Raw genomic sequence first — 13,932 nt, 5'->3', positions numbered from 1 at the left:
ACATAAAAAGGTTATTAAAACAAAATAGACTTAGAAATTTAAAACTTAAACATTTAGATACAAAGTTAAAATCATAAATTCAAGCTGACAAGGCAAGTGCTTTCGAAGCAAAGAGCCTTTTTGTCAACTTACCGAAGCCCACAACAGCAAATCAACCATAATACAGAGAAATAGCCCTGCACATCTGTATAGCTGCCCAACTGTGGACCACACTTGGAGAAGGAAAGAAGACATTAGCTGTCAGATCCAGCATTATTGTTGCATCACATATTAGGCAAATTGTTATACCATCACCACATTGCTAAATAACAGCCTCCATAATAGGAGGTATACAGCCACACCTATATGAAGGATCTCTAAGCATGAGAGACGGTAAAGTGTGTTAGTTGTCTGACAGCGCCAGGGGTTTTCCCCATCTCCGCTGGCACACGAGACAGTGAGAATTATTAGCCAGATCTGTTATTTCAATGTTGGGTTCAGGATTATAGTTGTAATGCTACTCACATCAGTAATGCTCTGAGCTGGCAATAGCATGAATAGCCCCCCCCTCATGTTATTAATATGATTGCCTAATTTGCAGTCTGACTGATATAACACCCCACACTCTGGGAAAGTAATATGATATACAACATTTGAATTATGCAGTAGTGGAATTGCTGGTTTAATCTTGTATAAAACAGATTGCAGTCTCCTGACAGGGAGCTGCACACAACCAATATGGTATGACTGCAATATCCTGGCAATGCATGCGGACACCCCAGATAGTGGGAAATGTAAGTAATGGCAATCAAATCATTACCCTGATTAACATGAAAATCAAACCCATTGTCAAACATCTCGAATATGTCCAAAACATGAGGGGGGGGGGAGATCACATTCAGATAAATTAGTCCTGATTTTGACAAAAAGCCTTCCACAATGTCACTACAGTGTGATCGTTCGTGATTAATCCCTTCCCGGAACATTTTTTTCCGGAAAATGTGCTGTAACTGATAGCCTTTTTTTTATTTTACAGATTGCATCATGCAAATATTCATTGTATAGTTTGTGTTTTTTATTAATTTTTTCGTAGAAAATACATGGGAGTAATTAACCCATTGGACTATCCTGAGTTATCTCATGTATACCAAATAGTTGCAAATTATACAGATTTTTTTAATAAATTAACGCTTGAGCTAAAAGAAAGGAACAGAAAAGCTGTTCATTACTCATTATATAGATAAATTTAAAAAATCAAGTGGAATGCACAAGCAATAACCTCCTGCCACAAGCAATAATCGCGAACTAACTCGAACGAACACACGGCCACCCCAATTGGATGGGCGAGGTAAGCATTGCTTACAGGCAGCAGTTCAAGTGGGCGCCGAAATATTTTTTGATATTATTTTTGTGAATTATTTTCGTGGGTTCAGTATTCTGCATTAAGGATGGCAAATTATATTTTGCTTACTGGCGGCACAGGAATGCATGCTAGTGTTCTTACATTGCTGTACAATATAAGTAAAACGAAAGCCAGTCATCTGCTACCAGGCATAAGAAAATCCTGAGAAATCTCAGGATTTACCTAGCTAATGCAAAATTAGCCAAAAAATGAACGAGAAAATACATTTCAGGCCTAAATTTGGAAATATTGTTTGCTTCGGGTATTGTATCCCGAGATATTTCATGTAGTTCCAAATAGCTTTTTAAACTAAAAACAGATATCTCAGGATAATCCATATTTAATCCATGAAGGGATTAAATAAAATTCTCAACATACCACCATACTGTATAAATGGTCTGGGGGCATATGCAAATTGAAAATGGAAAATTAGTATATTGACCCCTGCACACAGGTTTCTGTAAGCTGAAGTTACCAAATGAGAACAGTACAATCAACCGAAATGACTAAAAATGGAAGGGTGTCACCACCACTTCCATGGTGAACATAATAAATGGCAAAAAAAAAAAAAATTAATATACTGGAGGAGCAGCTCCAATGATCCCTGAGATGTAAAAGCAAGAATATCAGTGTATCTCCACCAGAGTCTAACATGAGGTAAATTTGCAAAAATGGTCTCCAGAGATACCATGGTGATGTTGGCACTAACTGGTGTGCCCTGAATCTGTTTGAAAAAAAAAAAATCGCCAAAACTGATGCACAGCCAGACAAACAATTATTAAGAACGACAAATGTCATCAATGTAGAGTGAGATCCTGTCCTCCAACGTGAAGTCCCTGTCCAAGAGATGCCTGGCAAAATCAATGGCCAGCTGAATTAGGATGGATGTGAACAAGGAAACCATGACCTAATCCTCCAAAATACTAAAATCCATGATAATGCTTGAAAGGTGAACGCTACTACTGTATTAGTATATTCTGTATTGCTAAAGTGTTGAGATAACAAACCAGCAACATATTTGGGGAATTCATATGATGGGGTGCCATGACAGGAACAGTGGCACCCAATTTATGTATTTTAGGTAAGCCATAAAATCTTGAAGTTGACAACCCATTGCTTGAAGCTGCCTCCATAATGACTTGCCAATTTTCTTATCTGTGAACCATGAGTAAACCAACTGGTTTACCTTTGACTGCAAATGTTTAAGCACAGTAATATGTCTTGAATGGGCTCATACACTTGTGGATCATGAAGTAGAGACGAGGCTTTTTAGGTTACTCGATCTTGTTTAAAACAGTAGTACACTACCCTTTATCAGCAGGCAAGTCAACTTCAGTTTACAGAAAACTAATATACAAATTTTAAGTCTATGCATGCCCCGGGTCATTTATACAGTATGGTATGGCAATGACTTTATTTAATCGTGCACAATTGCACTAGCAACGATATGGAAAGGGGAACAGTTTGTCAGAAGCAGTACTGTTTTGTCTAAATGTCATTTCCCTCATGTTTTGGACAGATTCCACATGTTTGACGGTTCTGTTTTTCGTATTCAGAGTAACGATTTGGATAATACCGATTGGTTGCCACTGCCTGCATTTTCCCCTAACTGGGTGTGTCTACATGTATTGCCAGGGTGTTGCGCTGATACGTATTGGTTGTGAGCATGAGGGGTCTATTCATCATGCTGATTTTACCAGCTCAGCCATCTCAGAATCACTAATGTGAGGGGCATTTCAATTATCATCCCCAACCCAACGTTGAAATAATACACTGATGAGCCAAAACATTATGACCACCTACCTAATATGATGTTGGTCCTCTATGCAGCCAAAACAGCTTGTACCCAGTGAGACATGGATGCTACAAGATTTCTAAATGTGTCTTGCGACATCTGGCACCAACACGTAACCAGCGGATCCTTTAACTCCTGTAAGGTCCGTGGTTGAGATGCCGCAGATCAAAGTTGCCGTTCCAACACAAACCACAGATGCTCAATGGGATTGATATCTGGGGAATTTGGAGGCCAGGGCAATACCTGGAAGTCTTCCTCATGTTCTGCAAACCCAGTCTCGAACAATCTGGCATGCTGCATTATCTTGCTGAAAGACAGCACCACCAGAGGAAAGGCTGTTGCCATGAAAGGGTGTACCTGGTCAGCAATGTTTTTTAGGTGGGTGGCATAGGCCAGAATGCCTGGCACATGGATGACTGGACCCAGGGTATCCCAGCAGAACATTGCCCAAAGCATGACCACTGCCACCGGCTTGTGTTCGTCCCACAGTGCAAACAGGCGCCATCACTTCCCCAGGTAAACGACGCATACATTCTCAGCCATCCATATGGTGCAACAGGAAACATGATTCATTGGACCAGATGACCTTTCACTCTCAAGGTCCAGTTTCAATGCTTTCATACCCATTGTAGGCGCTGTCACCAGTGAACCATGGTCAGCATGGGCATTCAGAGCGGCCTGTGGCTATGCAACCACATTTTCAGCAGGGTTCGATGTACTGGGTGTAGTGTACTCCCATCACCAGCATTCCAATTACTGGCGATCTGCTTCACAGTCACCCTTCTGTTGCCATGTACCATCTGGGAGAGCATTCGACCATCGAGTCGTGGACATCCAACACCTCACCAGTGGTTTGTGGGTTTCTCCTCCTCAGACCACTTTTGGTAGGTACTAACCACGGCTAACCGTGAGCATCCCACCAGCCATGCCATTACAGATACTTTGTCAAACTCGCTTAAGTCCACTGCTTTTCCCATCTGAAGAACAAGAGTAACATTGATTAACGGAGCTCATTATCAGGCATTTTTTATACCATGTCCCAACTCGCGCACATGCCGTAGTTCACCTGCAGTTGCTTCGATTTGAACGACTTGCTGCTCATAATGTTTTGGCTCATTGGTGTAGATACGACTAAAAATGCTCCCTGTCTCTTATGCTTAGAGGTCCTCCATGTGGCTGTGGTGGGTTTCATCCTGAATCATAATGCTGACCAAGTACATCCTGTTATGGAGGCTGTTATTTTGCAATGTGGTCAGAGGTAATGATCTAACAATTTGTCTAATATGCGTTGCAACAATAATTCCTGGCCTGACAGCTAATGTCCTCTTTCCTTCACCAAGCATGGACTGGAGCTGACTCGTTTGAGCCGATTGTTGAACCGAAAATGGCTATAAACCGTAGAGCAACATACAATTGAATCCACAATAGCTAGCGACATTTGGGCGATAAACTTAGCATTAGCATTAGTAGAGGCATTTGATGCAAGAAAGCAAGCTTATACAGCATCAGCCAAAAAAAAAAAAAAAAAAAAAACACACTTCCACTTCACCCCTCTGTTCGTTCAAAATACCTGTCCAGCTGAGCCTTAAACTTATTTAGGCTATCAACCTCCACCACAAGGGATGGAAGTCTGTTCCACCAACCAACCACCCGCTGGCTAAAGGCAAATTTCCGCACGTCTATCCTACATCTGTCTTTCCTCAATTTGAATTTATGCCCTCTCAGGTGATTTTTCTGAGCTAGAGGAAGAATCCCATCAGCATTGAGCATGCTTAAACCTTTCAAGGCTTTATACACCTCTATCAGATCACCTCGCTGGTGCCTAGTCTCCAAACACTATAATTTGCAAAACTTAAGCCTTTCTTCATAAGAGCACCCCTTTGTTCCATTCACTAATCTTGTTGCCCTTCTCTGTACTCGTTCCAGCAGCTCTACATCCTTCTTGAAATGAGGCCTCCAGACCTGTATACAGTACCCTAGGTGTGGCCTGACCATCGCCTTATACAATGGAATAATCACCTCCTTATCCCTGCTGGAAAAATTCCTGTATATCATTGACAATACTCCATGAGCTACTCTTGCAGCCCGTCTGCACTGCTCAGAGAACTTCATATCTGCCTGCACAACCACCGCCAAGTCCCTTTCATTCTCTACCACTGTCAGTGTTGTACCACAGAGTTGATACGTTGCTCTGGGGTTGCTGTTTCCCATGTGTAGTACTTTACATTTGTCACTGTTAAACTTCATTTGCCACCTCTCAGCCCATCTGCTCAACCTTTCCAGATCGTGTTGCAGCAGCATAGTGTCAGTAGTGTCCTTGACAACCCTGCCAACCTTTGTATCGTCTGCAAACTTGGACATTAAGCCCGATATACCATCATCAATATCATTTATAAATACAGAAAACAATAATGGACCCAACACTGAGCCCTGAGGGACTCCACCAATAACATCAGTCCACGATGAGCAGTGTCCATTGATTACCACTCTCTGTCTTCTCCCCCTCAACCACCCCTTTATCCATAGCAGCAATTTGCCTCCAATGTCACACTGCTCCAATTTGTGTAGCAGTCTTCCATGTGCAACAGTATCAAAAGCCTTTCTAAGATCGAAATATATAATATCAAAGTTATTCCCTGCATCCAGTTCTTTTGTGACTGCATCATAGTATCCAATCAAGTTGGTCAGGCAAGACTTCCCCTTAACAAAACCATGCTGTGTCTGAGCTATAACTGAAGTCTTCTCTAAATGATCCTGCAGTGCTTCTTTAACCAGTGCCTCCATTAATTTTCCTGGAACAGAAGTTAAGCTCACAGGTCTATAATTACTTGTGTCAGCCTTTGATCCTCCTTTGTGAATTGGGGTCACATTTGCACATTTCCAGTCTATGGGTACCTCCCCTGAGTCCAAGGAAGCTCTCATAATTATGGCTAAGGGTTTGCTTACTTCCTTTGCTGCCTCCTTTAATATAACTGGATAGATCCCATCCACCCCGGGTGCCTTTCTTGTGTTTATCTTCAACAGTTTCTCCTCCACTTTACTCCCAGTTATTTCAAGATTCTGTAGCTTACTGCTAGAGTTGAATACACCTCTGGCATTCCCCTCGCTGAATAACTCCTCATGTGTGAATGTCGATGCAAAATATTCATTTAGTTTGTTAGCTACCTGAGCAGGATCATCAACAGTTGACCCATCAATATCGAGTGGACCAATCTGATTCATCCCCTTCTTTCTAGAGTTTACATAAGTAAAGAACTCTTTGCTGTTTTTCTTTGCATCCCTTAGCCAAGGATTTCTCGTAATCTGCCTTCGCCTGCCTAACCTCCTTTGTAACTTGGTTGCATATCAACTTGTATCTATCATAGGCTTCTGTGTCATGTGTTAATTTGTATGTATCCCATGCATTTTTCTTCTCTGCCATATGCCTCATTAGTTCATCTGACATCCATTTTGGCCTAAACCTGGAACAATATTTCTTAGTTGGTATGTAAAGCCTAGTAGCTTCCAAGATAAGTTCTTTGAATGCTTCCCATTTTGAATTTGCTGTTCGTAACATCATCAGTTAGTCCCACTGTATAGAATTTAAATACTGTCTCAGTCCATCGTTGTCGCCTTTACGGAAGCAATAACCCTTCCCTTTACCCCTAATGGTAGTTACCTCTTTGAGTAAATCCCACTTCAGCACACTGTGATCACTGCCACCTAGTGGTTCATTTATCTGCAGATTCTTAATGCATGAAGAATCACTGCTGATAATCAAATCAAGAGTATTACTCCCTCTAGTTGCCTCCCGAACATGCTGATGTAGAAAACAATCACATCCAATAAATCCACAAAAGCCCTGCCAGTGTGTGAGTAACCAGCCCCCAAAATCCAGTCAATATCTGGGAAATTAAAATCTCCCATTATAAGACACTCTGATTTACTGGCCCACTGTATTTCCCTGTACAGTTCCTTATTATACTCATCAGAGTCATTAGGCCTATAGCACACTCCTACTCTCAATTTTGATCTCCCAATGCTTATGTCACACCAAACTGACTCCACACTGCACTGTCCAGCGATGTCGACTGGCTTCACTTCCTTGGTTTTTATGTGTTTCTTAACTAATAGCATAACACCTCCCCCCTTCCTAATACTTTGTCTGCTTTTTTTTTTCTTTTTTTTTTTTTTGTTTTTAAGGGCCTCCCACCCTGCAAATGGGCAAGCAGGGGGGAGGGATTCGTTTATAATTCTCTAAATTGACGCGGTGTTGCGAAAGTTTCAGCAGGTACCGCTTTATACAATAAATGTAATGCCTTGTCTTCAATCAACCCCAGGGGCTCACCATCTGGTGAGTATGGACTTGCAAACCTAGGGTCCTGAGCTGGATATCATCATTCTTCTCTTTCTTGGTGATTCTTTTCTGCTTCTCTCTCTCTCTCTCTCTCTCTCTCTCTCTCTCTCTCTCTCAAAGGGTAACTCAGGGAATTTGTTTTTTTTTTTTTTTTTTTGGCTGGTGCAGCATAAGCCTCAGGCTTCCTTGTACCATATGGCTAATAATAATAATAATAATTCATGGTTTTAATTTTGTATTTTAATGTTTTATTTATCATAATTTTAATTTTTAACAAAGTATTTTTTTAATATCCTTTTTTGTTTATTATTTGTCAGGTGCGGCAATATTTTAGTTGAACAGAAATCGTTCAACATAATTAAAATATCTGGGTACCATGAGCCTGCATTCAGCCAGTTACCCATCAAAAGCCCTAACGTGCTTACCAAGGTTGGTAAGCACGTTATTGCATAATAATGCAATACATAGAACGAGCGAGCGTAATGATGGGTTATCTTTAACTGGAAAGGCAACTATTCAACGTGAAATCGAGTGGTACTTAACTGGCACCTTCACATACGAGGTGATCATTTAATCCACGGACTGGTGCAAGATCTTATCTTAATTGTCATCAGCTGAATCTTCTGTGGATTTCTCCTCGAAATACTCTCCCTTGAACTTTATACACTTTCGTCACCGTTGTACCCAAGTATTAAATGCTTCTTGCAAGCGATTTTTCGAAAAACTGCAAAGTGATTCCATCGTGGCTCTGCGAACTTCGTCGTGTCGGCCGCGAAACGCTTTTCTTTCTTCAGACGTGGAAACAGGAAGAAATCACATGGGGTAATTTCTTTGTGATTAAGTGGGTGTGGCAGAACCTCTGCACATATGGCAGTGATCACTGCCTGCACAATATTAATTGTATGGGGCGGCCTGGCATTGTCTTGGTAGGAAGCCATATTCCGTTTCACACTGGAATATGGCCGTCCTACCAAGACGCTCACTCATTACCATACTCTTTATTCATCTCTTTGACTGTTTCTGATGCGTTTAAGCCCCGTATGACACAATAATGAATTCAATCTGACGATGTTCAATCTGTATGTCCGACATGAGTATTGCTTCAACACGATCGTCAGTGACACACGCCTAAAAAAACTCTTCATGCCAGTACAATACTTGTCGAGTACTAACTCGACAAGTATTGTACTAGTACTCGACTTGTCGAGTACAATACTCGACTTGTCGAGTACTAGTACTAGTTAGTACTCGACAAGTACTGGCATGCGCACACAGAATCTGCTCAGTAGCGTTCAGGGAGAGCGCTTCTAGCGGCAGTTATGGAAAGTTCGGGCGGTAAACATAAAATCTTGCACCAGTCCGCGAATTAAATGATCACCCCCCCCCTTATTTATTTTTCTGTATTTAGGAAGATAGAAAAACTTTCAATCATTTGAGCTTGGAAACAATGAAAGTGCCCCCCCTTTGCTTTTTTTTTTATTTTTTTGCGAGGAATCTGGCAGCTCCTGCATGACCACTGCCAGTTAATACTGCTATATTTCACTAAAGAACAGTTTCCACCACTTCTGGTGCATTGCATTTATTGCAATGCACCAGTTGGTTCATTTATTTCAGAATTAAACATTGATTTCAAAAATATGCATAAACAGCATTCCCATTACTGGTCATATAATGGTCATATGAAGGTGTTTTTCAAAGAATATCAATGTACACAAACTTTTTGTTTAATCCTCTGTCCAGATTGGAATTCCAGTGTTCTGTCTTTCAGACAGCTCTTGAAAATATTTACCTCAAATATCTTTGATATTTGAGGTAAATATTTAATTGTGTGGGAAATGACCATCGCATTCGACTTTTCTACACAAGACTGAAGGGGCAACAATTATAACTGCCGTGCTAGCTGTGGGGCATGATTGAAAAGACAATTCAGAAATGAACCAACTCTAGATTATAATTGTACTGGGAATTTGTTACTCGTGTAGTATCATACATTGGGTGATGTAACTTACTGCCTTAGCTGTCTAGGACAACTGAATGTATGAAATTATATTAGCATTGTAATATAATTATGTATAATTATGAATGTAAAAAATTATATAAGCAATGCTAATATAATTTTTTATAAAATTATATTAGCATTGCTAATTTCATATAATAGCATAATAAGTTAACTTTATGTACATAAAACTCTAGAAGCTTTTGCTACAAGTAATTGTAGCAAAATACTTTTCTGGGGAACTGGCCCAGGTAAATATTACCTGCTGAAAAACGTTTCTGCTCAATCAATTACCTAAACTCTGGGGCTTTTTTGTGCTGTTACAGGTTCTGAAAGAACTACGCAGTTACTTCAAGGCCATCTAATGCGTGGCCTGCTGTGGAACCCTATACTTCTGAATGTTCGGTGCGTCGTCATTTGGGACATTGTTCTTGCATTCCCCATACTGTATGGTGATATCAGGTGTCGCACAGTGACCTACTGTTCAGCCCGTACAATCACCATCACCTTAAAAACAGTTTTTAAGTGACGCACAATGCGTTGTACCCTTCGCTTAATACGAACATCTACCTTGCGTAATCCTCCACAGTTCTGTCGGCAGATGATGGTTTGATCCATTCGGCACCATTCTTTGTACACCTTAAACACAGTGGGCCGTGAGCAATTCCCAAGACGTGCATTTTCCGATATGGAAGCACACGAGCTCCACAATCTGTCCTTTTGAAACTGCATGGAAAGCAGTAGTCAAATAGCAGTTATGGGACGTCCCATTACAACTATTTGACGTCCCATTACTGAATTGCACGACCAGATGCAAATTACCAGTGCTTTGTCGTACGAAACTGTTCCGCTTTTCATATGGCGAGTTATGCGGCACCGTTCATTCCGGTCAGAGTGGTCACTCAAGGCTATTAAATCGCCGCCAAGTTGTTAAATCGAAAACAGTTCTAATTGTCCAATACTTTTAGTTTGTTTATATTATGTGTGTATATATATGTATTTTATTTATTTATTTTTCTTTTTCTTTTTTTTTTTTTTTTTTTTTTTTTTGCTGGCTCTCAGGTGTGGGCAGCCTGGGAGCGGGATTGCTGGCACCCACCGGTATAGCACTACTTCCGGTGGGTGCGGGATTTTTGTGCATGAGGCACTTAAAATAGAAGACCAGGCCCAGCACCAAGTGAATATGGGCAGCCATTAGGGTCTATTCGCCAACGGGGAGCGGCTGTGCAGGTGACAGCTTCTCCCTGATGGCGAAGAGACCTTCCATACAGGTCTATTTTGCAGAGGTTCTGCACAAAGTCAACTTTATCAGGTGGAGATAGACGGAAGTCTAGGTGCCACCTTAGACATAATAATAATTGTCCAATAAGTGCAATAGCCAATACGTAACATAAAGTTCAATGTAAAGAGAGCCACTTATGAGTTCATCGTCTGTATACCAATAAAACTGTTGTTGTGTTTTAGGCGCATTAGCGACTCTGGCCATAATGCACCATGTCTATTACGTCTGTACAAGTGCATGATCACTGGCCGAAAAAGGAGAACCCTGTTCCCTCTATCTGAGATCGGCTAACTACAACACCGATTGAAGAAGCCTTTAGAAATTCTTCTAATCTGCAACGGGATTTGAACCCAGTTTTCTCCAAACGAGAGAAAAGTAGCATACCACTGTATTGTCCTGGAGGACAACAATACTGAATACATCAACATATACATCAAAAGAAGCAATAAATTGACACTGTTGGCAACAGGTCAAAAATTTCATTTTTTATCTTACGTCCAAGTTGGGGATTGCTTAAGTGGAGTATGTAATCCATGATTGTTATTATTACACTGGTGTGCAAAACTTAAGGACCAGTCAGGTTTTCACCTGTAGCTTCTCATAGGAGTGGCCTGGATATGGGAAAATAATAACAATGGAACCTCGCGAGGTACAGGAATGATGAAGGAAACAACAACGAAAAAAAAAAAAAAACAGTACAGAGGGACTTTATTCAAAAATGGCAACATAGCACTGGCTGCCATGTTACAGATGCATCACTGCCAAAGATGGAACAAAGGGAAGAGGTGGTCCTCAGTAGTAGATATGGCCACCCCTAATGTTGATGCAGGCTTTGCACCGCCTGTCCGTACTTAAAACAATGTTGTTGATAAGTTCTTGCGGTAACATCGTCCATTCCTCTGTCAGCGCCATCTTTAGCTGGCAAAGATTTTCTGGTGGGTGTTGATGTGCCACTAGGCGTCTCCCCAAAGCGTCCCATATGTGTTCGATGGGAATTAAATCGGAGAGAAACAGGCAGGCAGGCCAGTCCATAGGAACAATGTCCTCACTTTCCAAAAGCATATCAACAGCTGCAGTGCGATGGGGTGTGGCGTTATCATCCATAAACACGAACTCGGGACCAATGGCACCTCGGAACAGACGCACACGGGGAAGGATTACCTCAGTACAGTAGCGTGCACTGGTTACAGTACCGCCTTCCAGTATCTGGAGTTGTGTATGTCTATCCAAGATAACGCCTTCCCAGACGAGAACACCTCGACCGCCATATCGATCCCTTTCAGTGATGTTTGCGGGGTGATACCGTGTACCAACTTATAGTCTCGCTGCTGAGACTGAATCTACTCTCATCAGTAAAGAGTAGCTTAGTCCTTGTGTTCGATGAACCACTGTAACCGGTGTCTCTGATGGGCAGGTGTTAAAGGGACACAGCGTGCTGGCCGTCGGGCAAACAGTCCACAGTAAACCGCTGTTTGCTGCATCTTGTGCATCTGGTTTGCAATAGATCCCGCTGTCTGGTGTCGGTCCCTCGTGGGCTGTATGAGTATATAGCGGTCATCGTCGGGCGTTGTTTTTCATGGACGCCCACCATTGGTTCTTTGAACAGCTGTACCTGTCGTTCTGAAGGCCGACCACGCACGTGAGACGATGCTATGGGCGATACCGAACTCTGCAGACACACTCCTGGCACTTCTACCTTCCTCGAGCTTCCCAATTATTCGACCCTGAGTAAAGACATCGAGATGTTGTCTACTGACCATTTCGTTGTGTGGAGCACTGTATGAAACCAATCGAACGTTCGTAACAATCGTGCTCACCATTGTTACGGACGCTCGAAACAATCGTGCTCACCATTCAGTAATTTGCACATAACTGCTGAACTGCTGCTTTTATTTGTTTATGTGAGCCCTCTCATCACGATTCAAATTTTTGCATGTGCACCAGCTTTGTATACTGAACGGCCACAGTTATGCAAATTGTCACAGGTTTTTTGATTGTAACCTTTATAAATAGTGTTGCACCTTATGTTTTGCACACCAGTGTATTACCATTAGCCATATGGTGCAAAGAAGCCTGAGGCTTTTGCTGCACTAGCCAAAAAAAAAAATAATAAAAATTCTGAGTTTATCCTGAGAGAGAGAGAGAGAAGTGGATCACCAAAGAAGAGAAGAATGATGATATCTAGCTCAGGACCTCTGGATGTGCCAAGCTCATACTCACCAGATGTGAGCCGCCGTGGTTGTCTATTTATCTATGTTTATTATTATTATTATTATTATTATTATTATTATTATTAGCCATATGGTGCAAGGAAGCCTGGGGCTTATACTGCACCAGCCAAAAAAACAAGTTATCCTGAGAGAGAGAGAGAGAGAGAGAGAGAATCAGAAGTAGAAAGGAATCACCAAGAAAGAGAAGAATGATGATATCCAGTCAGGACCCGGGGTGTGCCAAGCCCACACTCATCAGATGTGAGCCCCTGGGGTTTAGACAGAGTTCACTTCAGTAATAAATTCGAATAATATTTTCGGCATATTATTAGATAACAAAAAAAAGAAGTCAATATACAAATAAATGTACAAATTTCTGAGAGATTTGATTTCCCCGACAAGTACAATCAGGCAATGGTGCATCATTATGGATAGAGTTTGCAAGCATCAGTACGTTGCATTATAATCATATATAATATCGAAGAAAATGTTCTTGGAACCCCTCATCCGACGTGGATGCGTCTATGCTGCCGTGAATGATCCATCTACTGCGGATTAATTCCTGGAGCGGTTACTATCATTATTAACTTATTACGTGTGTTCTAAAGCAGTAGCGACATTTAATGGTTAAGAGGGCGCTAGTGTTTTCAAAGATTTCTGCTACTGTTAGTAGTCTGTGGTGTTCTGCACTCGAAATCAGCGTTTAATTTCTGTCTGAGGCTCAAGTTTGGTTGGGAATTACTGTGCGAAATCCAGGAGGAGGAAGCGGTACAAACTTTGAAATGGTTCTTAAAATTCATATAACATACTGGTGAGCAAACCACTGATTTTTATTTTATTTGCTTACAACCAGGGGCTCACTTCTGGTGAGTATGGATTTGGAACACTCACTTGAGCTTAATTTCATCATTCTTCTCCTTCTTGGTCATTTC

At 41.4% G+C, this 13,932-nt stretch overlaps 1 long non-coding RNA gene across 1 annotated transcript in view; it reads left to right on the top strand.

Moving 5' to 3' along the window:
• The first annotated feature begins 13,677 nt into the window (after positions 1-13,677).
• Positions 13,678-13,932, top strand: part of LOC150084648 (uncharacterized) — a 101,140-nt gene continuing 100,885 nt past the window's right edge. The window contains exon 1 of the long non-coding RNA XR_016547070.1: positions 13,678-13,811. This is a non-coding gene — a long non-coding RNA (uncharacterized LOC150084648). The remainder of the gene's footprint in view (positions 13,812-13,932) is intronic.

Source organism: Mastigoproctus giganteus, chromosome 6 (assembly GCF_048544385.1).
Source record: "Mastigoproctus giganteus isolate SK-2022 chromosome 6, ASM4854438v1, whole genome shotgun sequence".
Lineage (NCBI taxonomy): Eukaryota > Metazoa > Arthropoda > Arachnida > Uropygi > Thelyphonidae > Mastigoproctus > Mastigoproctus giganteus.
Note: the sequence above shows the minus strand (reverse complement) of the source record. Positions and strands in the feature narration are given on the sequence as shown.